Genomic DNA, 23615 nt, shown 5'->3' with positions numbered 1-23615 from the left:
TGACAGTCCTTTCTACCGCGTCTACTTTTTTCTACTTTTCTCAACATCATTGATGCTCTGAATTTAGCAGGCAATATCGACAGATCGGTAGGAAAAAGTGACGGGCTACTTTCTGCACATGCCGCATTCAATGTGAACTGGAGTTACTTGACACAAAGCTGGCCAAACAAGATGTAGCTACAAACAAAACGGTGTTAAATGGTTCCAGTCTGCCGGGAAGCATTCATCCATGTATACGGGTAAGAGTCTAGCTACATTTTCCAGATGAGTTGCTAATTTTGTCAGAAAGTCATTTTTATTGCAAGTTAATGCATACTGTAAGGTAGCTAGCAAACTTTTGCTTGCTGGCTCGCTAGCTAATGTTACGTACAGTGGGGCAAAAAAAGTATTTAGTCAGCAACCAATTGTGCAAGTTCTCCCACTTAAAATGATGAGAGAGGCCTGTAATTTTCATCATAGGTACACTTCAACTATGTAGGATTTTTAAGGAATTTATTTGCAAATTATGGTGGAAAATAAGTATTTGGTCACCTACAAACAAGCAAGATTTCTGGCTCTCACAGACCTGAAACTTCTTCTTTAAGAGGCTCCTCTGTCCTCCACTCGTTACCTGTATTTATGGCACCTGTTTGAACTTGTTATCAGTATAAAAGACACCTGTCCACAACCTCAAACAGTCACACTCCAAACTCCACTATGGCCAAGACCAAAGAGCTGTCAAAGGACACCAGGAACAAAATTGTAGACCTGCACCAGGCTGGGAAGACTGAATCTGCAATAGGTAAGCGGCTTGGTTTGAAGAAATCAACTGTGGGAGCAATTATTAGGAAATGGAAGACATACAAGACCACTGATAATCTCCGTCGATCTGGGGCTCCATGCAAGATCTCACCCCGTGGGGTCAAAATGATCACAAGAACGGTGAGCAAATATCCCAGAACCACACGGGGGGACCTAGTGAATGACCTGCAGAGAGCTGGGACCAAAGTAACAAAGCCTACCATCAGTATCACACTGCGCCGCCAGGGACTCAAATCCTGCAGTGCCAGACGTGTCCCCCTGCTTAAGCCAGTACATGTTAAGGCTCGTCTGAAGTTTGCTAGAGAGCATTTGGATGATCCAGAAGAAGATTGGGAGAATGTCATATGAAACGTGGCTGGGTCTATCAGCATGACAATGATCCCAAACACACCGCCCGGGCAACGAAGGAGTGGCTTTGTAAGAAGCATTTCAAGGTCCTGGAGTGGCCTAGCCAGTCTCCAGATCTCAACCCCATAGAAAATCTTTGGAGGGAGTTGAAAGTCTGTGTTGCCCAGCAACAGCCCCAAAACATCACTGCTCTAGAGGAGATCTGCGTGGAGGAATGGGCCAAAATACCAGCAACAGTGTGTGAAAACCTTGTGAAGACCTCTGTCATTGCCAACAAAGGGTATGTAACAAAGTATTGGAGATAAACTTAAACTTAAACTTGGTCAACTTGTTATTGACCAAATACTTATTTTCCACCATAATTTGCAAATATATTAATTAAAAATCCTACATTGTGATTTTCTGGATTTTTTTTCTCATTTCGTCTGTCATAGTTGAAGTGTACCTATGATGAACATTACAGGCCTCTCTCATCTTTTTCAGTGGGAGAACTTGCACAATTGGTGGCTGACTAAATACTTTTTTGCCCCACTGTATCTACTTTACTCTATACCATCTACTGCATCTTGCTTATGTCGTTCGGCCATCGCTCATCCATATATTTATATGTACATATTCTTATTCATTCCTGTATAAGGTATTTGTTGTGAAATTGTTAGGAATTGTCAGATTACTTGTTAGATATTACTGCACGGTCGGAACTAGAAGTACTTCGCTACACTTGCATTAACATCTGCTAACCATGTGTTTGTGACCAATAAAGTTTGATTTGATTTGAAATGTAGGTCAGGCTTCATTTTGGGCCTACTTTTTTGCACGGTCGCTGCGGTCAGACCGAGTGAGCTAAGGTCAAGCGTGGCACCTCGTTGAAGTCGCCACTTTGTAGAGACTATGGTGATGCCATATGTTTCCCTTTCTGTGATGATTTCAGCCTGCCCATTTGTTGATTTCAGCCCTATTTGATGGTACATACTTCCCATTTAGGATATAAAGGGGACCATTCAATCTTTTCAGGCTGATATCTGTAGAGGTAGAGGTGACCTTGAACATGTGACAAAATGAATTTTGAAAATTGCTTTAACAGAAGCAGAGTTAGAGCAAAACCTGTAAACCATTGTAATCATAAGGGAGAAACTCGGAAGTGTCAACCTATATGAACCAGCGAGCTCAGCTAGAATAACTCTATGGCTTATCCACCCCAACCTCCTCCCGATGAGCCCATCGAAAATGGCGTGTCTCTGTGTGACCCAGAGGCCGCAATATGTCAAAAGCATGTTGAAATCACAACTAGTCAGGCTTCATTTCGGGCCTACTTTTTGCACGGGTCGCTGCGGTCAGACCGGGCACCTCGTTGAACTCGGCAAGGTCTAGAGACTACAGTGACACTTTCAGTGATGATTTCAGCCTGTCCATTTGGTGATGGTTAAAGCCTAAATGTTTTTATTTTGCTCTTGTTGCCTTAATGAAAAAAAAGCATACAATAATTTTGTAAATGAGCTTTTTGAGAGCCAACCTACTGCTTATAAATTGGATTTGAAATATAGCCACTTCCTTATCAGAGGAGAAGTATGTGACTGAACGCTTAAACATTAATACGTTAATAGCAGTATTACCAGCATCTTGTGAAGATAATTTAACCCGGAACAGAGAGAAGGAGAAACCTGGCTCGTCCAGACTCCTGTCCTCTGCTGTATGTTCCTACAAAATGCAGGGCCACATCAGAAGAGCAGAATGTAAACTTCAAATGTGTAAGGGTTGCGTGTTGGTGGCAGAGAAGTCAGGTGCAGGAGAGTGAACTTGGTTTAAATGGAGTTGTTTAATAAATGCTGACAAAACTCCCAAATAACCAAAATGTTCAAAATAACAAAGTGGGTACAAAACCCGTTGCACACCAACACTAAATATCACATCACATACAATCAAAACAATCTCCAACAAGGACATGAGGGGAAACAGAGGGTTAAATACACAACATGTAATTGATGGGATTGGAACAAGGTGTGAAGGAAGACAAGACAAAACCAATGGAAAATGAAAAATGGATCCGTGATGGCTAGAAGATCGGCGACTTCAAAATGACAATGGTCTGTTTCATCTGTCAGTCTGAAGTGCAAAATGAAATGGGCAAAAATATAAATGGTTAAATAACGAAACAAATGGGTTCAAATCATCGACAGTCAGTATGTGTCCATATGACAACACAATATTTGATTTGTTGCCAGAATATGAGTCAGCACCAAACACAGAACAGAACAGAGTAGAGAAGAGGGAGAGACAGAAAGAGAAAGAGAGAAAGACAGAGGGAGAGTCATTGTTAATTCATGCAGGTGCAATGAAGCTCACCTGCATTCTGAGGTTTGTTTGACAGTCGCACGGAATGCAGCCCATCACGAACTGTGTCAAAGTGCTATAGTAACCCCTAGGGGGTTGCTGTAGGGCAACGAGGGCATTATTAAAAAAATTCAGAATCCAGCTACTTGCCTCCATACAATCCTCTATATTACCAAAACAGATAGTTATTCAAGATAGCTGTTCTTCTAATACAGATAGTGTGTGGCAGTCAAAACACACCATCATGGACTTGTTTCATAGAACCCGGAACTGGGAAAATGCAGCACCTAACCTCTGTGCAATGTATGGCAATTGATGGTGGCTTGCCTGAACTGCCCAGCTGCCCGCTCCACATGACTACATTTGAATACATAGGCTGTGACCTAATTGGCACCCTATTCCTTATCTTGAGCATTTCTTTTGACCAGGTACCATAGGGCTCTGAGTGAAGTGACTTTCCTGGTATTCGAAAGGTTGAATGGTTACTTATCACACGTTGTATTTTTCATGTGAATTGGTTTTGTTGTGAAACATCACAAACCATGGTGGCTGAAACTGTATTGAGGGCAGGCTCAGTGGAGTCAACACAAACATCTGGTTTTCAGGGGAAGAGCAGAGAGGAAAAGGCAAAGCCTGAAAACCATCCAACCTGCTCAAGCGCCTGCTATGTAGATGTATATAGATCCTCTCTTGCTCTTTCTCTCTCTTTCTCTGGTGGTACACAATGTGTTTTAGGGGGGGGGGGAGATAATGTGGTGTTTTTATTACAATAAGGATGACTCTTTAACCTCTTGAAGCTAGGGGGCACTATTTTCATTTTTGGAAAAATAACGTTCCCAAAGTAAACAGGCTATTTCTCAGGACCAGATGCTAGAATATGCATATAATTGACAGCTTAGGATAGAAAACACTCTAAAGTTTCCAAAACTGTAAAAATATTGTCTGTGAGTATAACAGAACTGATATTGCAGGCGAAAGCCTGAGAAAAATCCAATCAGGAAGTGACTCTTATTTTGAAACCCCTGTGTTCCTATGCATCCCTATTGCCCATTGAAAGGGATATCAACCATATTCCTTTTTCTATGGCTTCCCTAATGTGTCTACAGGCACTAGACAGTTTCAGGCTTTTATTTTGAAAAATTAGCGTGAACGACAACATTGCATCAGGTGGTGGCTCTCAGAGTGATTTGTGCGTAATAGACAAAGGCGGCCATTGTTCCTCTCGCTCCTACTGAAAAGCTGATTCTGCCTCTTGATATATTATCGAATAGATATTTGAAAAACACCTTGAGGATTGATTATAAAAAAACGTTTGTCATGTTTCTGTCGATATTATGGATCTAATGTGGAGTTTTTCCGGCATTGGATTTCTCAACAAAACGTGGACAAGAAACGGAGGTATTTCGGCTATAAAAGTAATCTTTATGGAACAAAAGGAAGAACATTTGCTGTCTAACTGGGAGTCTCGTGAGTGAAAACATCCGAAGCTCATCAAAGGTAAACGATTGAATTTGATTGCTTTTCTGATTTTCGTGACCAAGCTTCCTGCTTCGTGACCAAGCTTCCTGCGAGGCAACGAAGAGTCGTCTCCAGGTTCTGATTGGCTCGCTCCGACTGGCCGTTAGACTGGGGATGGAAACCAGAGGACAGGCTGGCCGACGAACCAATGAGGGTGCAGAACGTTTTCCAAAACCGGGACGAGAACTGAGGACTGAGATCGGAGACCATGTCGACCAGGAGTTCATGGATCCGGAAGACGTGCTACACCAAGAGTTGGGCCGTCTCCTTATCTGAGGGCAACTTAGGAAGGGGAATAAAATGGGTGGCTTTGGAAAACCTGTCCACCACCGTAAGGATGGTGGTGTTGCCTTCTGACTGAGGGAGGCCCGTGACGAAGTCCAAGGATACAGTTGAAGTCGGAAATTAACATGCAACTTAGCCAAATACCTTTAAACTCAGTTTTTCACAATTCCTGACATTTAATCCAAGTAACAATTCCCTGTTTTAGGTCAGTTAGGATGACCACTTTATTTTAAGAATATTAAATGTCAAAAAAAAATAATAGTAGAGAGAATTATTTATTTCAGCTTTATTTCATCACATTCCCAGTGGGTCAGAAGTTTACATACACTCAATTACAATTTGGTAGCATTGCCTTTAAATTGTTTAACTTGGGTCAAATGTTTCGGGTCGCCTTCCACAAGCTTCCCACAATAAGTTGGGTGAATTTTGGCCCATTCCATTCCAATACCTTGACTCTGTTGTCCTTAAGCCATTTTGCCACCACTTTGGAAGTATGCTTGTGGTCAATGTCCATTTGGAAGACACTTGCAACCAAGCTTTAACTTCCTGTCTGATCTCTTGAGATGTTGCTTCAATATATCCACATAATTTCCCTCCTCATGGTGCCATCTATTTTGTGAAGTGCACCAGTCCCTCCTGCAACAAAACACCCCCACAACATGATGCTGCCACCCCCGTGCTTCACGGTTGGGATGGCATTCTTCGGCTTGCAAGCCTCCCCCTTTTTCCTCCAAACATAACGATGGTCATTATGGCCAAACAGTTCTATTTTTGTTTCATCAGACCAGAGGAAATTTCTTCAAAAAGTACAATCTTTGTCCACATGTGCAGTTAAAAACTGCAGTCTGGCTTTTTTATGGTGGTTTTGGAGCAGTGGCTTCTTCCTTGGTGTGCGACCTTTCAGGTTATGTCAATATTGGACTCGTTTTAACTGTGGAAATATATTTACTTTTGTACCTGTTTCCTCCAGCATCTTCACAAGGTCCTTTGCTGTTGTTCTGAGATTGATTTGCACTTTTTGCACCAAGTACGTTCATCTCTAGGAGAGAGACAGAACGAGTCTCCTTCCGGAGCGGTATGATGGCTGAGTGGTCCCATAGTGTTTATACTTGTGTACTATTGTTTGTACAGATGAACGTGGTACCTTCAGGCATTTGGATATTGCTCCCAAGGATGAACCAGACCTGTGGAGGTCTTGGCTGATTTCTTTTGATATTCCCATGATGGCAAGCAAAGAGCCACTGAGTATGAAGGTAGGCCTTGAAATACATCCACAAGTACACCCCCAATTGTCAATTAGCCTAGCAGAAGCTTCTAAAGCCATTACATCATTTTCTGGAATTTTCCAAGCTGTTTATTAAAGGCACAGTCAACTTAGTGTATGTTAACTTCTGACCCACTGGAATTGTGATACAGTGAATTACAAGTGAAATACTCTGTCTGTAAACAATTGTTGGAAAAATACTTGTGTCATGCACAAAGTAGATGTCCTAACCGACTTGCCAAAACTATAATTTGTTAACAAGAAATGTATGGAGTGAATGAAAAATAAGTTTTAATGGCTCCAACCTAAGTGTATGTAAACTTCCGACTTCAACTGTATATGGGACACAAGGAGTGGTTGATGAAGGCCAGCCGGAGCTTGCCGCGGAGTCTTGTTCTGTGCACACACAGTACACGTATGTGTGTGGAACACATTTCATCACAGGTAAGGCATTTAACTTGTTTAGTATTGTCCATTTGTAACTTCAATCACTACTTGTAGCTCTATAGTCCATTTGTTTGTGTTTTTGGTCTTGGCAGGCTTAATGTTCCTGTTGTTAGCTAGCTAGCTAGCTAGCACTGGGAGGATTTGATTATGCTGAGCCGCGGGGGGCACCGGTCTATGGCCGGTGAAGTGAACGAGAGCATGCAATGGTGAAAGTAAGTTTAAGACATGTTGTACTTTTCTTAAATGTATTTTTGTAATTGTCTAAAACAAACATGAAAATTTGGTAACATGTGTAATTACACTGTAATAAGTATTGTAGTTCATAGCTACAGTGTAATAACATGTAACTGGTAGTAATTGCGGTCTGTAATTACAGAAGTGTAATAAATGTTTGGTACCATGCTTGTTACAAATGGCCAGGCTTCCACAAAATTAACCAACTTATTGTTTTGCTTCTTCTCAGCTGCATTTGATTCATTAACAACTGTGACAAAGTTTGGGATCCCTTGTGGATGCTCTGGGTGTCTGAGAGATTAAAGCCTATACTCAATAGGGTCTAATCACTTAACCACGAATGTACACGGTTTAAACTATATCTGCAGTCAACATTGCTGCTAGCAATTGCTGCAAAAATAAAGCGTACCATCTGGGTTGGTTGAGCTTACGAAAACAGATCTAATACGAGTGTCATCCCAGTGCATGTAATGTTTGCCTAAGTACAATGTAATTACTAGTTGTTACACAGGATTTAGCTAGTTAAAATGAAATGTATCTTGCGGGGTACTTACTTGTAACTAATGTGTACTTATACAGTACCCTGGCCTCCTTTTTTTAGTTTCTGGAAGCTCTAAGTGGGAGAAAACACACTAGTACACCGTAGAGTGCATGTAATATTCACATAAGTACAATGTAATTACTAGTTGTTACCCAACTAGTCAAAATTAAGTGTATCTTGAAGGGTACTGACTTGTAATTATAGTGTACCTGCAAAGTACGTTACCCATCCTGACAATCTAATCACCAGTTTATGAAAGCTCCATTCAAGTGAGAAATAAACACTATTACACCACAGAGTAAATGTAATATCTGCAAAAATACAATGTAGTTACTAGGTGTTACACAGGATTTAGCACTTTCTATATAATTATATATAATTATTTTGGCCTACTATTCATTACCAAGTGAAAATACCTAAAAACAAAAGATGAGCTTCATCTTTATTGCAACATGTAAAAAGACTTTACATGTCTTACAAAATCATTATTTGCAATGTTTAATTAGATTTAATAATATAAGGTAACACACAAATAACTATTCTAGTGGTGACTCAAATCTGTAGCCCATAGAACGGTGAGTAGCCTAGATAGTAAATGTAGAAAAATGGGTATCACGTTACAGGAGAAGACCCAGATGCAGACAGTGTCGAAGTAACAAAAGTATTTTTCTAGAACAGGGAGCAGGCAGTCTCGGGGTCAGGGCAGGTTGAGGTCAATAATCCAGTGTGGTGTGACAAGGTACAAGGATCACGGAACGCCCGGTCAGCATCTTGGGACCACGTGAACGGAACCTTGGGAGAGGTGAGTGCAGACAGGGGGGAAGCCAGGGTTCTGTATCCCCGGATAAAGCGGCAATAAAAATTGAAGAATCCCAGGAAATGTTGCAGTTGCACTCTGGACGTAGGCTGGGGCCAATCCTCCGAGATCCATCTGTACACTCCCTGCAGCGATGATGTAACCCAGGAAGGGGACGGTGGAGCGATGGAATTTGCACATCTCTGATTTCACAAGAAGCTGGTTCTCCAGCAGCCATTGGAGAACCTGTCGGATGTGGAGCACGTGTTCTTGGACGGAGCGGAAGAAAACGAGGATGTCGACGTAGACAAAGAAAACCTGTTCAACATGTTGCAGAAAACATCATTCACCAGAGCCTGGAACACAGCAGGGGCGTTGGTAAGGCCAAATGGCATGACCAGATACTCGTAGTGACGTCTGGCCGCATTGAAGGCAGTCCTCCACTCATCCCGTTCCCATATCTGCACCAGGTGGTAGGCGTTCCGTAGGTCCAGCTTGGAGAACACGGTGGCCCCCTGGATCATCTCGAAAGCAGAGGAGATGAGTTGAGGCCCAGTGGTTGATGCATGGGTGCAGGGTTTTGTCCTTCTCCACAAAGAAGAACTCTGCGCTTGCAGGTGTGGCAGAAGGACAGATGAACCCTGCAGCTAGGGAGTCCTCCAATGTAGGTACTCCATAGCCTTGGTCTCCGGACACGATGGAGAGTACAGTCATCCCCGGGCAGAGTGGTTGGTGCCTGGGCGAAGGTCGATCTCGCAGTCATAGGGTCTGAAGAAGGCTGCAGCTCGAAAATGAGGGAGCACTGGGAGAGAAATGCCCCGTAGGTTCCGAAATCGCCAACGCCGGAGGTGGTAAGCGGGGTTCTCAGGAAACTGGGGTAGGCTGGGAGATTACAGGTGTGACCCGCTGCCCTGTGGGGAATCCGCGGAATTGCTACAGCAATGTAATGCCTCGTCATGGTGTTCTGCCATGGAGTCCCTCCATAAGACATTGAAGCAACTCCTTGTGTCTTCCAATGGTGGCTCCTTGCAGGGAGACAGCATTGTAGAGTTAGTCTGAGTCTGTTGGGTCAGTCATGGCCAGTTCATACTATCACGTTTCAGGAGAAGACTCAGATGCAGACAGTGTCGAAGTAATAAAAGTTTATTACTAGAACAGGGGGCATGCGAAACAATAGGTCGAGGACAGGCAGAAGTCAGTTATCCAGATCAGAGTCCATAGGGTATAGAACGGCAGGCAATCTCGCGGTCAGGGCAGACAGAAGTCAATAATCCAGGGTGGTGTGACAAGGTACAAAACGGCAGGCTCAAGTTCAGGGCAGGCAGAAATGGTCAAAAGCAGGAAAACTAGAAAACAGGAAGTAAAAAAAGACAGGAGCAAGGGAAAAACCGCTGGTAGGCTTGACGAAGAAAATGAACTGGTAACAGACAGACGGAGAACATCGGTATAAATACACTAGGGATAATGGAGAAGATGGCTGACACCTGGAGGGGGGTGGAGACAAGCACAAAGACAGGTGAAACAGATCAGGGTGTGACAAAGGGATTGTCATTTTCTCCCCTTTTTAACTTTGCAAGTAACAACAACTGTCTGTCTTCATATGTTTCTTTCTTGTAAGCATTTTCCCATTCCGGAGTCTGAGATCTTGGGGAAATCTATGGTAGAGAAGAAGAATGTATGACAATTTAGTATTAGACACTATGCTACCCTATAAGAGAGTTATTTGTATTTAACATCTACAGATTTGTATTTATTATGGATCCCAATTAGCTACAGGCAAGTCAGCAGCTACTCTTCCTGAGGTCCAGCAAAATTAAGACCGTTATACAATTTCAAAAACATTACAATACATTCACAACAGATTTCACAACACATTAAGTGTGTGCCCTCAGGCGCCTACTCTACGAAGACATATCTACAGCACAAAAACCATGCGTACATATGTATAGTGTATATGGTATTGTGTATGTGTATGCATGTGTCTGGTCAATGACCAGGTCCTGCCATGTAGTTCTGGGCTGATCCCTCACCTTCCTCATGATCATTGATGCCCCACAAGGTGAGATCTTGCATGGAGCCCCAGACCGAGGGTGATTGACCGTCATCTTGAACTTCTTCCATTTTCTAGTAATTGCGCCAACAGTTGTTGCCTTCTCACCAAGCTGCTTGCCTGTTGTCCTGTAGCCCATCCCAGCCTTGTGCAGGTCTACAATTTTATCCCTGATGTCCTTACACCCTCTCTGGTCTTGGCCATTTTAGAGATGTTGGCGTCTGTTGATTGAGTGTGTGGACAGGTGTCTTTTGTTCAGGTAACGAGTTCAAACAGGTGCAGTTAATACCTGTAATGAGTGGAGAACAGTAGGGATTCTTAAATAAAAACTAACAGGTCTGTGAGAGCCGGAATTCTTACTGGTTAGTAGGTGATCAAATACTTATGTCATGCAATAAAATGTAGATTAATTACTTAAAAATCATACAAAGTGATTTTTGTTTTAGATTCCGTCGCTCACAGTTGAAGTGTACCTATGATAAAAATGACCTCTACAGGCTTTGTAAGTAGGAACACCTGCAAAATAGGCAGTGTATCAAATACTTGTTCTCCCCACTGTATGTTCAAGTAAGCTATTAACACTTTTCTGGGATGCTTGCATGTTTTCATTGCTTTACTGGGAAGCTTAGCAGAAGTAGATATTCTCATGTTATTTATGTTAGTGCAAAGTGAGCTGCACACAGTGGACTTCCTACTAGGGCACAACGCCTCAGCGCTAACAGTATAACTCTGGTTCATAGGCACATGATTTCAGCATACAATAGCTGTAGGATCAGCAGAGGCATTCAGGGCAGTTGGAGGGACATCATTTAGGTTACTTACATTGTGTCTACCAATTCCTCCAGTATAATGTACATTTGCTAAAGCATTATAAAGACTTAGCGACACAATGGTAGGGATTAACTGAGCTGGGCTTGGGTCATTGATAAGTAATTGTCTCAATACAGCCTTATAATGCTGGGAAAGGATCCAGGAACCCAAATTATTTGTGTGGATCCCATCCTCCTTATAAAATGTGTTGTTTCCAAAAGGTATGGAAATTGTCAACAAAAGTTACACCCATAGAGCTGTAGTAACCACGTAGTCAGTTGTGAAGAGAAAGAATCCTAATAAAGCATTCAATGACATGATTCAAAGAGGGCACAGGGCCAGATATTAGTGTCCAGCAGAGTCAATTCAGTTTCAACTGTTCGGAGCTGCCCTTCGAAATGTAATTAAAACCCACATAGACTACGATAGAATCGATGTCCATGTCCTGGCGTAGTACATTTGGGGGCAGCTTAGTAATGTCTTTTACTTGAGCTCCGGGATAGGACATTGTCTTTGCACCATGAACAGTCACATGGCGGAGAGGCATCCAGCAATCGCGAACGCCATCCAGCCACCGGAGTAGAAAAGGTAAACATTCGACTTTGCGTTTTTACTACAGTTTCTTATGCAGTCTGGCAACCTGCCTGATCAGGCAAGCCACCTCAAGCCTAGTTTGTCCTGAAACAAAGCGTAGTAGATACAGCTCCTACAGCGCTGGAACCGTACATTTATTTCTCCAGACGAAGAGGGATCCATTGTAAATCTTATCTTGGACAAACTTTGTTTGCTTGATATGACGCTACAAGCTTGGTACACCTGTATTTGGAGAGTTTCTTCTATTCTTCTCTGCAGATTCTCTGAAGTTCTGTCAGGTTAGATGGGGAGCGATGCTGCACAGCTATTTTCAGGTCTCTCAAGTGATGTTCGATCACGTTCAAGTCTGGGCTCTAGCTTGTCAACTCAAGGACATTCAGAGACTTGTCCCGAAGACACTGCTGTGTTGTCTTGGCTGTGTGCTTAAGGTCGTGGTCCTGTTGGAAGGTGAACCTTTGCCCCAGTCTGAGGGCCTGAGCGCTCTGGAGCAGGTTTTCATCAAGGATTTCTCTGTACTTTGCTCGGTTCATCTTTCCCTCGATCCTGATTAGTCTCCCAGTCCCTGCTGCTAAAAAACATGCCCACAGGATCATGCTGCCACCAACATACTTCACCATGTTTCCAGGTTTCCTCCAGACATGACGCTTGGCACTAAGGCCAAAGAGGTCAATCTTGGTTTCATCAGACCAGAGAATCTTGTTTCTCATGATCTGAGAGTCCTTTAGGTGCCTATTGGAAAACTCCAAGCGGACGGTCACCTGCCTTTTACTGAGGAGTGGCTTTTATCTGGCCACTCTAGCATAAAGGGCTGATTGGTGGAGCGTTGCAGAGATGGTTGTCCTTCTGGAAGGTTCTCCCAGTTCCACAGAGGAACTCTGGAGCTCTGTCAGAATGACCATTGGGTTCTTGGTCACCTCTAGGAAGAGTTTTGGTAGTTCCAAACTTCTTCCATTTAAGAATGATGGAGGCCACTGTGTTCTTGGGGACCTTTGATGTTGCAGACATTTTTTGATACCCTTCCCCAGATCTGTGCCTCAACACAATCCTGTCTCGGAGCTCTACGGACAATTCCTTCAACCTCATTGTTTGTTTTTTCTCTGACATGCACTCTCAACTGTGGGACCTTATATAGACAGGTGTGTGCCTTTCCAAATCATTTTGAATTTAACACAGGTGTACTCCAATCAAGTTGCAGAAACATCTCAAGGAAGATCAATGGTAACAGGATGCATCTTTGCTCAATTTCGAGACTATTAGCAAAGGTTCTGAAAACTTATGTATGTCATTTTTTTTGTGGTGTACAGTTTTATAAAAACCTGTTTTTTTCTGTGTCATTATGTGTGGTGTCAACATTTGTTGTTGGCATTTAATGCCTACGTTTGTTAAAACCTGTTGGGGCTAGGGGGCAGCATTTTCACTTTTGGATGAAAGGCGTACCCAGAGTAAACTGCCTCCTACTCTTTCCCAGATGGGAATGTATGCATATTATTACTGGTGGATAGAAAACACTCTGAAGTTTCTAAAATTGTTTCAATTATGTCTGTGAGTATAACATAACTCATATGGCAGACAAAAACCTGAGAAGAAATCCAAACAGGAAGTGAGAACTCAATTTTGAAAACAGTGCCATTTGACGTCCATCTTAGATATAGATGATCATGCACTTCCTAGGGCTTCCACAAGATGTCACCATCTTTAGATTCTGGTTGTATGATTCTACTATAAAGGAGGGGCTCATAATAGCTCTTTGAGTGGGTGGTCTGGCAGAAAGCCTCGGTCTCATTGTGCGCGGTGGAGTGTTCTTCCGTTCCAATGCGTTTCTTCAGAGAATGAAATTCTCCGGTTGGAACCTTATTGCTGATTAATGTTTAAAACATCCTAAATATGGATTGCATACATCATTTGACTTATTTCTACGATCTGTAACGGAACTTTTAAAGTTTTTGTCTGGAGGAATTGCTCGTGCTTTTTGAGGATGGAATGCTGGGCTGAACAAGCTAACAACAAGTGGCTAAATGATGGGCTTTATGGAACTTTATGGAACAAATCAGTCATTTATTGTCGAACTGGGATTCCTGGAACTGCCTTCTGATGAAGATATTCAAAGGTAAGTGAATATTTATAGTGTTTTTTTGTAGCTTCTATTGACGCCAAAATGGCTGCTATTTCTTTGGCTAATTTGGGTTCTGAGCGCCGTTCTCAGATTATTATTTTTCCGTAAAGTTTTTTTGAAATCTGACACAGCGGTTGCATAGAGGATACGTTTATCTTTAATACACTTGAATAACACTTGCATCTTTTATCAATGCTTATTGTGAGTATTTCTGCAAAATCACCGGATGTTTTGGAATCAAAACATTATGGCACATAACGCGCAAATGTAAACTCAGATTTTTTATATATACAGTATATATGCATATTATCGAACAAAACACACAATACATGTATAACATGATGTCCTATCAGTGTCATCTGATGGAGATAATCAAAGGTTAGTGATTCATTTAATCTATATTTCTGATTTTGTGACTGAAAAATGGCTGTGAGTGTTCTTGAATTTGGTGGTGATCTAACATATGTTGTGTTTTCGCTGTAAAACATTTAAAAAATTGGACACGATGGGTAGATTAACAAGATGTTTATCTTTCATTTGCTGTATTGGACTTGTTAATGTGTGAAAGTTAAATATTTCTAAAGAGTATCTTTTGAATTTCCCGCGCCACCTTTTCACCTGAATGGGGAGGTTGTTCCCCTAGGGGAATGCTAGCCATAACAGGTTTTAATCTTGCCAATGGAAAAATCGTTAAAGTTGTTGGCAATATCAGTGGGTTTTGTGAAGAATGAGCCATCTGATTCAATGAATGATGGAGCTAAGTTTGACTTTTGCCCAAATTTTCATTTAAGGGGCTCCAAAGCTTTTTACTATCATTCTACATATCATTTAGTTTTGTTTTATAATACAGTTCATTCTTCTTTTTTTTAGTTTATTAACTTGATTTCTCAATTTGCAGTCAATTATGTGCCATACCTTTTGCCTCACCCATCTCAACCATTACATTTTTCTTATTCCTCAACTATCCAAGGGGATTTAACAGCTTTAAGTCAATTTATTGATGGGTGCATGCTGTTAGTAACTGGAGCACTGGAATAATTATTTAAATAGTTTTTACAGTCAATGTCTTAACGGGTGCATGCTTATTAGCTTAACTAGAATACTGGAAGAAAATTATTTTATTTTGGTGTATTGCACTTGTTAATGTATGAAAGTTACATATTTAAAAAAAATATTTTGGAATTTCGCGCGCTGCCTTTTCAGAGCAATGTACCCCTGGCCATAAGAAGTTAATAAAAACTGTAACATCTTACGTATGTTTCACTGAGTCGTGGCTGAACAACGACATGGATAATATATAGTTGGCTGGGTTTTCTGTGCATCTGCAAAGATAGAACAGCTGTCTCCGGTAAGACAAGGGGAGGCAGTCTGTGTCTATGTGTAAATAACAGCTGGTGCACAAACTGTCATGTTAAGGAAGTCTTAAGGTTTTGCTGACCTAAGGTAGAGTATCTAATGATAAGCTGTACACCATATAGTTTTCATCTATATTTTTCGTAGCTGTCTATTTACCACCACAAACAACTGCTGGCACTAAGACCGCACTCAACGAACTGTATAAGGCCATATAAGCAAACAAGAAAATGCTCATCCAGAGGCAGCGCTCCGAGTTGCCGGGGACTTTAATGCCTGCAAACTTAAATCTGTTTTACCTAATTTATACCAGTATGTGCAACCAGAGGGAAATAAAACTCTAAACACAGAGACGCATACAAAGCTCTCCCTCGCCCTCCATCTGACCATATCTCTATATTCCCATGATTCCTGCTTACAAGGTCAATCTAAAGCAGGAAGTACTAGTGACTCGCTCAATACAGAAGTGGTCAGATGACGCACATGCAAAGCTACAGGGCTGTTTTGCTAGAACAGACTGGAATATGTTCCGGGATTCTTAAAATGGCATTGAGGAGTACATCACATCAGTCACTGGCTTCATCAATAAGTCCATTGATGATGTCGTCACCACAGTGACCGTACGTACATACCCCAAACAGAAACCATGGATTACAGACAACATCCACTCTGAGCTGAAGGGTAGACCTTCCGCTTTCAAGGTGCGGGACTCTAACCTGGAGGCTTATAGAAAATCCTACTATGCCCTCCGACGAACCGTCAAACAGGTAAATCATCAAGACAGGACGAAGATTGAATCGTATTACACCGGCTCCGACAATTGTCGGATGTGGCAGGGCTTGCAAACTATTACAGACTATAAAAGGGAAGGACAGCCACGATCTGCCCAGTAGCACAAGCCTACCAGATGGGCTAAATGTGACTCACCACCTGGATTCGGTCTTATGTAGCAAAATGTGAAATGGTGTTTTTTACATTGGACAAAAGTAGAGACTCAGAGCTACAAAATGGCATATCATACACTGCATTTGAGGAACAATGGGAAAGAAATTCTGCTTTGAAAGTAGATCAGCTTGTAAGCTGACTTTTGAGAAAATCACCTTTGAATGTCTTGGTATCTAGTGAAGAGCTCTTCTTCGTCTACATCCATTCAGCATCGTTCACACCATCTTAAGCTTTAGCCCTATCCATCTCGTTTCACTCTCTGAGCTTACACTTGACGCTCTGGCCGATTTGTTTACCTCTGGATAACATTAAAACAGCTTAACCAGCTCTGCTGGCAACAATTTCATTAAGCTTTTTTGCAGACGTTTACTGACACCGGCCGTATTCAACGGGTGTTGTACACAAGTCACGTAACGTTAGCTAATGAGCCAGCCAGCCAATGTTAGCTAGTTAAACACCAATGAACAAAGTTCCAACATTGCCTAACATTAGGCTCTAACTAGAAAAGCAAACAGCTCTGGGAAACAAATAATAACCTCCGCTAGAGAGCTAATATTAGCTAGCTAGCTAACAATACACTTTAGCTTAAGACATTTGGCTAGTTAGGTAAACAATGAAACTATTTTAGGTAAACAATGTTTGAGATCACACATGTCATGTAACTTTAGCTGACGAGCCAGCCAGCTAACGTTAGCTAGTTAAACAACAATGAACAAAGTGCCAACAATGCATAACATTAGGCTCTAATTAGAAAAGCAAAAAGCTCTGGGAAACAAATAATAACATCCGCTAAGGAGCCAGCTAGCTAATGTTAGCTAGCTAGCTAACAATACTCTTTAGATTTAAGACATATATCTAGCTAGCTAGCTGAACAATGAACCTAGCTATGTAACCAATGTTTAAGATCACACACGTCACATAACGAGCCAGCCATCTAACGTTAGTTAGTTAAACAATGAACAACGTGCCAACAATGCCACAGTGCTGGGCGCTAACCAACCAGGTCCAATACTAGCTAGCTAACATTAGGCTCTAACTAGAAAAGCAAACAGCTCTGGGAAACAAATAATGACGTCAGCTAGGGAGCCAGTCAGCTAACGTTATTTAGCTAGCTAACAGTACACTTTAGCTTGGAATGAAACCACTTTCTGTCAAAATTAGAAACGTGTAATATCTGAAAATGTAGCTAGCTAACGCTGGACTATCTTACCTGTATACATCATCATGCATGATGGACGCGTCTTCCTGTCAGGAATGCCATACCACGATTGCCTTTAGTTTTAAGATGTAATCGAGACACGTGTTTTCTCCATCTCTTTAGCTATCATACTCTAATTCCACTGATTTCAAAACTTGATCTTCCAGAAAGTGGAGAGCAACACTAATGCAGCTCCACTACACAATACATAACAAAATAAGCTGCGTTCGACAGGATTACCAACACAGGCTGACGAGCTCAAATAGACAGAAGCCTTCTATATGTCAGACCAATCCAAACTCCTCTCTTGGGAAGTCAAGCCCACTATTATCTCAGCCAATCATGGCTAGTGGGAAGGTTGCTTACTTTTTCTGTGCCTTAAAACCAACAAGGCTCGTAATTTAACAATTGTATTCCTGTTTACAGATTGCATACAAGTTTGTTATTTAAGGATCAAGAAAGTTCACATGTTCGAGAAGGCATTTTTGCCAAAAAACGCGTTTTGTTAAAAAAAAATGTTACGTTCAAACGGCTCTCATGTGAAGTCGTGACTTGCGACCTACTGTCACGTTCGTCATAATGATGAGACCAAGGCGCAGCGTGAGTAGAGTTCCACATAATTTTAATAAATCTAAATTCACTGAACAAAACAACAAACATCCAAACGAAATGTGACGCTACTGATGTGCATTAAGGCAACTATGCATAGACAAGATCCCACAACACAAATGAGGGAAATGGCTACCTAAATATGATCCCCAATCAGAGACAACGATAAACAGCTGCCTCTGATTGGGAACCATATCAGGCCAACATAGACATACAAAAAACCCTTGACATACAAAAACTAGAGTACTCACCCTAGTCACACCCCGACCTAACCAAAATATATAGAAAAACAGATATCTGAGGTCAGGGCTTGACACCTACGCCTAGTTTCCTGAATTGGATCACATATATACACTACCGTTCAAAAGTTGGGGATCACTTAGAAATGTAGATATTCCATAAAGAATCTGCAGTTTCCAGCTACAATAATCATTTACAACATTAACAATGTCTACACTTTTTAAATTGACAAATAAATGTGCTTTGCATTCAAAAACAAGGACATTTCTAAGTGACCCCAAACGTTTGAACGGTAATGTATATTTCCTGAGCTTTGTTATTTCTCATAGATATAGAAACGTATTCCTTCTGATTTATTTGCCATTTATGAATGTGTTATTCAATGCGGTTACATGTGTTATAGTAGTAGGCCAAATTCAATATTGAATAAAATATTTTTTACAAGAACACACAGAAAAATCAACACTCTGACCACAGCTGATGGTGCCCGACAGACATGGCATCTCTGCTTCTAGCTCCTAAGCAACTTTGCAGTGTTTAGTTTTTTTGTGTGTTATTTCTTACATTATTAGCCCAGAAAATGTTTTGTGTTATTACATACAGCCGGAAATAACTTTTGGATGTCAGAAAGGCGGTCACAACCAGAAATATGAGTTTCCCAAATTGGATCCTTTGTTCGTAACCCCCAGGGTAATTGAACTTATCCCAGAGGCTGCTCCAAGATGCCCCCGCCGGCAGAGAAGAGGTATTCTGAGTGGACTTCTAGTCCGACTCAGGAGGTGTGCATACCATCCACCACTTCTGAGTATATTACTTGCTAATGTTCAGTCACTGGACAATAAAGTAGACGAGCTCAGGGTGAGGATCTCCTTCCAGAGACACTTCAGGGACTAACATACTCTGTATCCCAGCGGTTATTCAACCCTGCACCTGTTCTATGTACATAGACTTGGACATTTTATAGACATTCTACTGTATTTTAGTCAATGCTATTCCCGAAATTACTCATCCTAATATTTAAATATTTCTTAATTCCAATCTTTTACTTTTAGATGAGTGTATTGTTGTGAATTGTTAGATACGACTGCACTGTCAGAGCTAGGAACACAAGCATTTTGCTACACCCGCAATAACATCAGCTAAATGTGTGTATGTGACTAATGAAATTTGATTTGAGCCAAGGAGCGCACATGATGAATGTGTGCATGTAACAAAAAACAGACCATTTTGTCTACTTTTAACACCACACACACACATAGAAACGCACTGGCAAACAAAGAAAGAGACACACATGCACAGGTTAACCCATGTGCACTCACACAGAGACACATACACTTGCGCAACTCCATGTACAGAGGCACATAAACACACCTCTGTAAAGACTGCCCTGAAGCCTAGCTGCCTGTTAATCTTTCAGTAGTGGACCCAAAAGTGTCACAATCTCTCTGCAGGTGAGCAATGAGCAATAAGCCCTTGTCTCTCTTCCTGCCTGCTCCTGTCCTGCTTACAGCTTATGCCTCAACTCCTGACACCACCCCAGTTACAACTGTAACCGCTCCTACAGTGGCTTGCAAAATTATTATTCCCCCTTGCCATTTTTCCTATTTTGTTGCCTTGCAACCTGGAATTAAAATAGATTTTTGGGTGTTTTGTATCATTTGATTTACACAACATGCCTACCACTTTGAAGATGCAAAATATGTTTTAATGTGAAACAAACAAGAAATAAGACAAAAAAAACTAACTATTCACCTCCCCAAAGTCAATACTTTGTAGAGACACCTTTTGCAGCAATTACAGCTGCAAGTCTCTTGGGGTATGTCTCTATAAGCTTGGCACATCTAGCCACTGGAATGTTTGCCCACTCTTCAAGGCAAAACTGCTCCAGCTCCTTCAAGTTGGATGGGTTTCGCTGGTGTAAAGTAATCTTCAAGTCATACCACAGATTCAATTGGATTGAGGTCTGGGCTTTGACTAGGCCATTCCAAGATATTTAAATGTTTCCCCTTAAAATGCTGAAGTGTTTCTTAAGCAGGATGCTTAGGGTCATTGTCTTGCTGGAAGGTGAACCTCCGTCCCAGACACAAATCTCTGGAAGACTGAAACAAGTTTCCCTAAAGAATGTCCCTGTATTTAACGGCATCTATCATTCCTTAAATTCTGACCAGTTTCCCAGTCTCTGCCGATGAAAAACAGCCCTCTTTTTGAATAATGGATTTAATGGTGCTCCATGAGATGTTCAAAGTTTCTGATATTTTTTTAGAACCCAACCCAGATCTGTACTTCTCCACAACTTTGTCCCTGACCTGTTTGGAGAGCTCCTTTGTCTTCATAGTGCCGCTCGCTTGGTGGTACCCCTTCTTAGTGGTGTTGCAGACTCTGGGGCCTTTCAGAACAGGTGTAAATATACTGAGATCATGTGACAGATCATGTTACACTTAGAATGCACACAGGTCGACTTTATTTAACTAATTATGTGACTTCTGAAGGTAATTGATTGCACCATATCTGATTTAGGGGCTTCATAGCAAAGTGGGTGAGTACATATGCTGTTGTTGAATACATTTTTAAGCAAGTTTTTTTTTCATTTCACTTCACCAATTTGGACTATTTTGTTTCCATAACATGAAAACCAAATAAATATCAATTTAAATTACAGGTTGTAATGCAACAAAATAGGAAAAACGCCAAGGGGGGTGAATACTGTTTGCAAATACTTTGCCCCTACTCCAGCTTCAGTCCTAGCCTATTTTTTAAATTAAATTGTATTATTTAGTCACGGTCGGTTGTAATACAGCCTGGAATTGAACCAGTGTGTCTGTAGGGATGCCTCCAGCACTGATATGCAGTGCCTTAGACCGCTGTGCCACTCGGGAGCCCCCTGAGCTTCTAACCATCCTGGCCACAACAGCCCTTGCCCCAGCTTCTACAACTGACTGCAGTATTTCCCTGCCCCAGCTCTTGTCCAAGCATCAACCCATCACCCAGCCCTGTCCCTAACCCTGCGTAGTCCACCGGCCTGGCCACAACAATATGCCTACTATCACTACCCAGCCCCATCCCCTATACAACAGTCCCTACCGCTGCCTATGTCTCTACCCTCAGCCCCAGCCCAAGCCCCTACCTACCCCAGCTCCTGTCCTAGCCTCGAGCTCCAGTCCAAGTCTCATTCCCTGCTCCCGAACCCAGCTCCAGTCCACACCTCAGCCCTACCACTTCCCCAGTCCCTGCCAAGTTCCTCCGGCCGCACGGCCACAACAATGTGCCAGTGTGCAAGCGTGAAAGAGGCTGATGTCACAGTGAAAGCATTCAGATTCACCCCTCATGAAATAAGAACAATATATGTTTAGTTACAGCCGTTGGGAAAGGAATTCATAAGGCTTGGAAACTCCTCATAACTCTAGTACCATGTATAATGGAGGAAAAAGAGGTGAGAACAAGGGGGTCTGGAGGCTCCATTGAAAGTTTGGAAACTACCGATGATTGTTCAGCCTAGTCTCATCAACGGACCCGGGCTTCCGGTCCAGAAGTACGGTTTTGACTGCTCCAACAGTTTTGCTTCGGTACTGCAGTTTAACTGACGCCCGGCCCAGAAAGACAATTTTCTTAGACGGCCACATAGAGAAGTCCGATTTGAACATTCCTAATAAGACACTTTAGACATCACCCTTGTGCACAAACCATCAATTTAATTTTTCAAATAATTGTCAATGAGGCAAAAACAAAATCCCTCACCACTCACAGCCAAAGATATTAATCTGTTATGTTCAAGCTGTGATGTCATGCCCAAGTGGACGAGCTTGTGTCACATGCACACACTTAAGACAATAGACAATAGACAATAAACAATAGAAATCATTCACTCAACCACTCAACCGAGACCTGCTTGTGCTGGGTGCTGTGCTGAAAACCTGGCCTGAGACTAGAAGATGAATGTGAATGCCTGTTTAAGTGAATTGATGGGTCCAAATAGTTTTGTTAGATCATGACATTTATGGAAATGTTTATTAAATGTTTACTGTATTGCTTTTTTGTAATGATGATACGATGTTGCATTTAAAATATGTTCGACAAAGAGTTGTGCTGCATGTGAATCTTCAGTCTTAAATCAGAAATATGTCAAGAAAAATGTAGAGAAGTCATAACATGCGGAATTCACCATTTATTATATCCAATGCAATAATGTGTAATGTTAATAAAACTTTTCAAAATAAGATAAAGAAAACAATGTGAATAAGTGTAACTATATACTAATATTAATTATATTACTTTTTGGTGTTTTGATTTCAATAATCTAACTGACATATAAATAGGTCAAGATATAGCCTAACGTTTGCTAGTTTTTTATGAGCAAGACAATTTTTTCAAGTGGGGTACATTGCATTTTATTTTGTTGATCTGGGGTTGTGTGCAGAATGAGAACCCCTGAAATAGGCTATCTATTGGAGGTGCAATGGTTGATTCCATTGTTATCACATGGTTTTCATCGGTCTCTTATGATCTCCTTTAAAAATCAAGGAACAACACACCTGTATGCCTTGATCCAAGGCTCTAAATTCAGATTCCTCTGTACATTCGTTTGTCACGTTGAAAGATTGTGGAGGGTTGCAAAAACCACCACCAAGGATTGTTGCAGTGTGTAAAGACACAGAGTGTTGTTTTCAGATTACTCTGAAAACAACTCTGAAAAGCCATCCCAGGGACCTGGAATACAAAAAGCATCTATTGCCAATAAAGTACTAGCTGATAGTGCTGTTAAGACCCTCTTTCCAGAGCTGCATAGCCACATGTTTCACACCACTGTGGAAGATGTACATCTCTTGGTGAAAAAGGCATCCTCCATGTACTGCAAAAATCAGGATACACCACTTGGCAAAAAGGGAAAGAGAAATTTAGAGAGGAAGGACACTTGTTCAACAAAAGATGTCCAAGTTGATTAATTTTCATCACGAGTAGTGAGAGGGTTGTTCCTACTTTTTTTGTGTGTCCCTATGTGTGTGGGTTCCATATCTTTGTGTGTTATGATGTATACACTCACTTCCCAGTTTATTAGGTACACCACCCCGATCACGAAAATGGTTGGCTCCTATAGACTGAGTTACGTAGCCATGGCTTGCTAGTATATAAAGCAGGCAAAC

The 23615-nt window shown here is 41.6% G+C and overlaps 1 long non-coding RNA gene across 1 annotated transcript in view; it reads left to right on the top strand.

The window, feature by feature from the left end:
• LOC149984574 (uncharacterized) overlaps positions 1-23615 on the top strand; it is a 245839-nt gene that overhangs the window by 87101 nt on the left and 135123 nt on the right. The window lies entirely within an intron of this gene.

The sequence above is a fragment of the Oncorhynchus mykiss genome, chromosome 3, assembly GCF_057628025.1.
Source record: "Oncorhynchus mykiss isolate SJ-2025 chromosome 3, ASM5762802v1, whole genome shotgun sequence".
In the NCBI taxonomy this organism is placed as follows: domain Eukaryota; kingdom Metazoa; phylum Chordata; class Actinopteri; order Salmoniformes; family Salmonidae; genus Oncorhynchus; species Oncorhynchus mykiss.
This window is presented reverse-complemented; position numbering and strand designations above follow the sequence as displayed.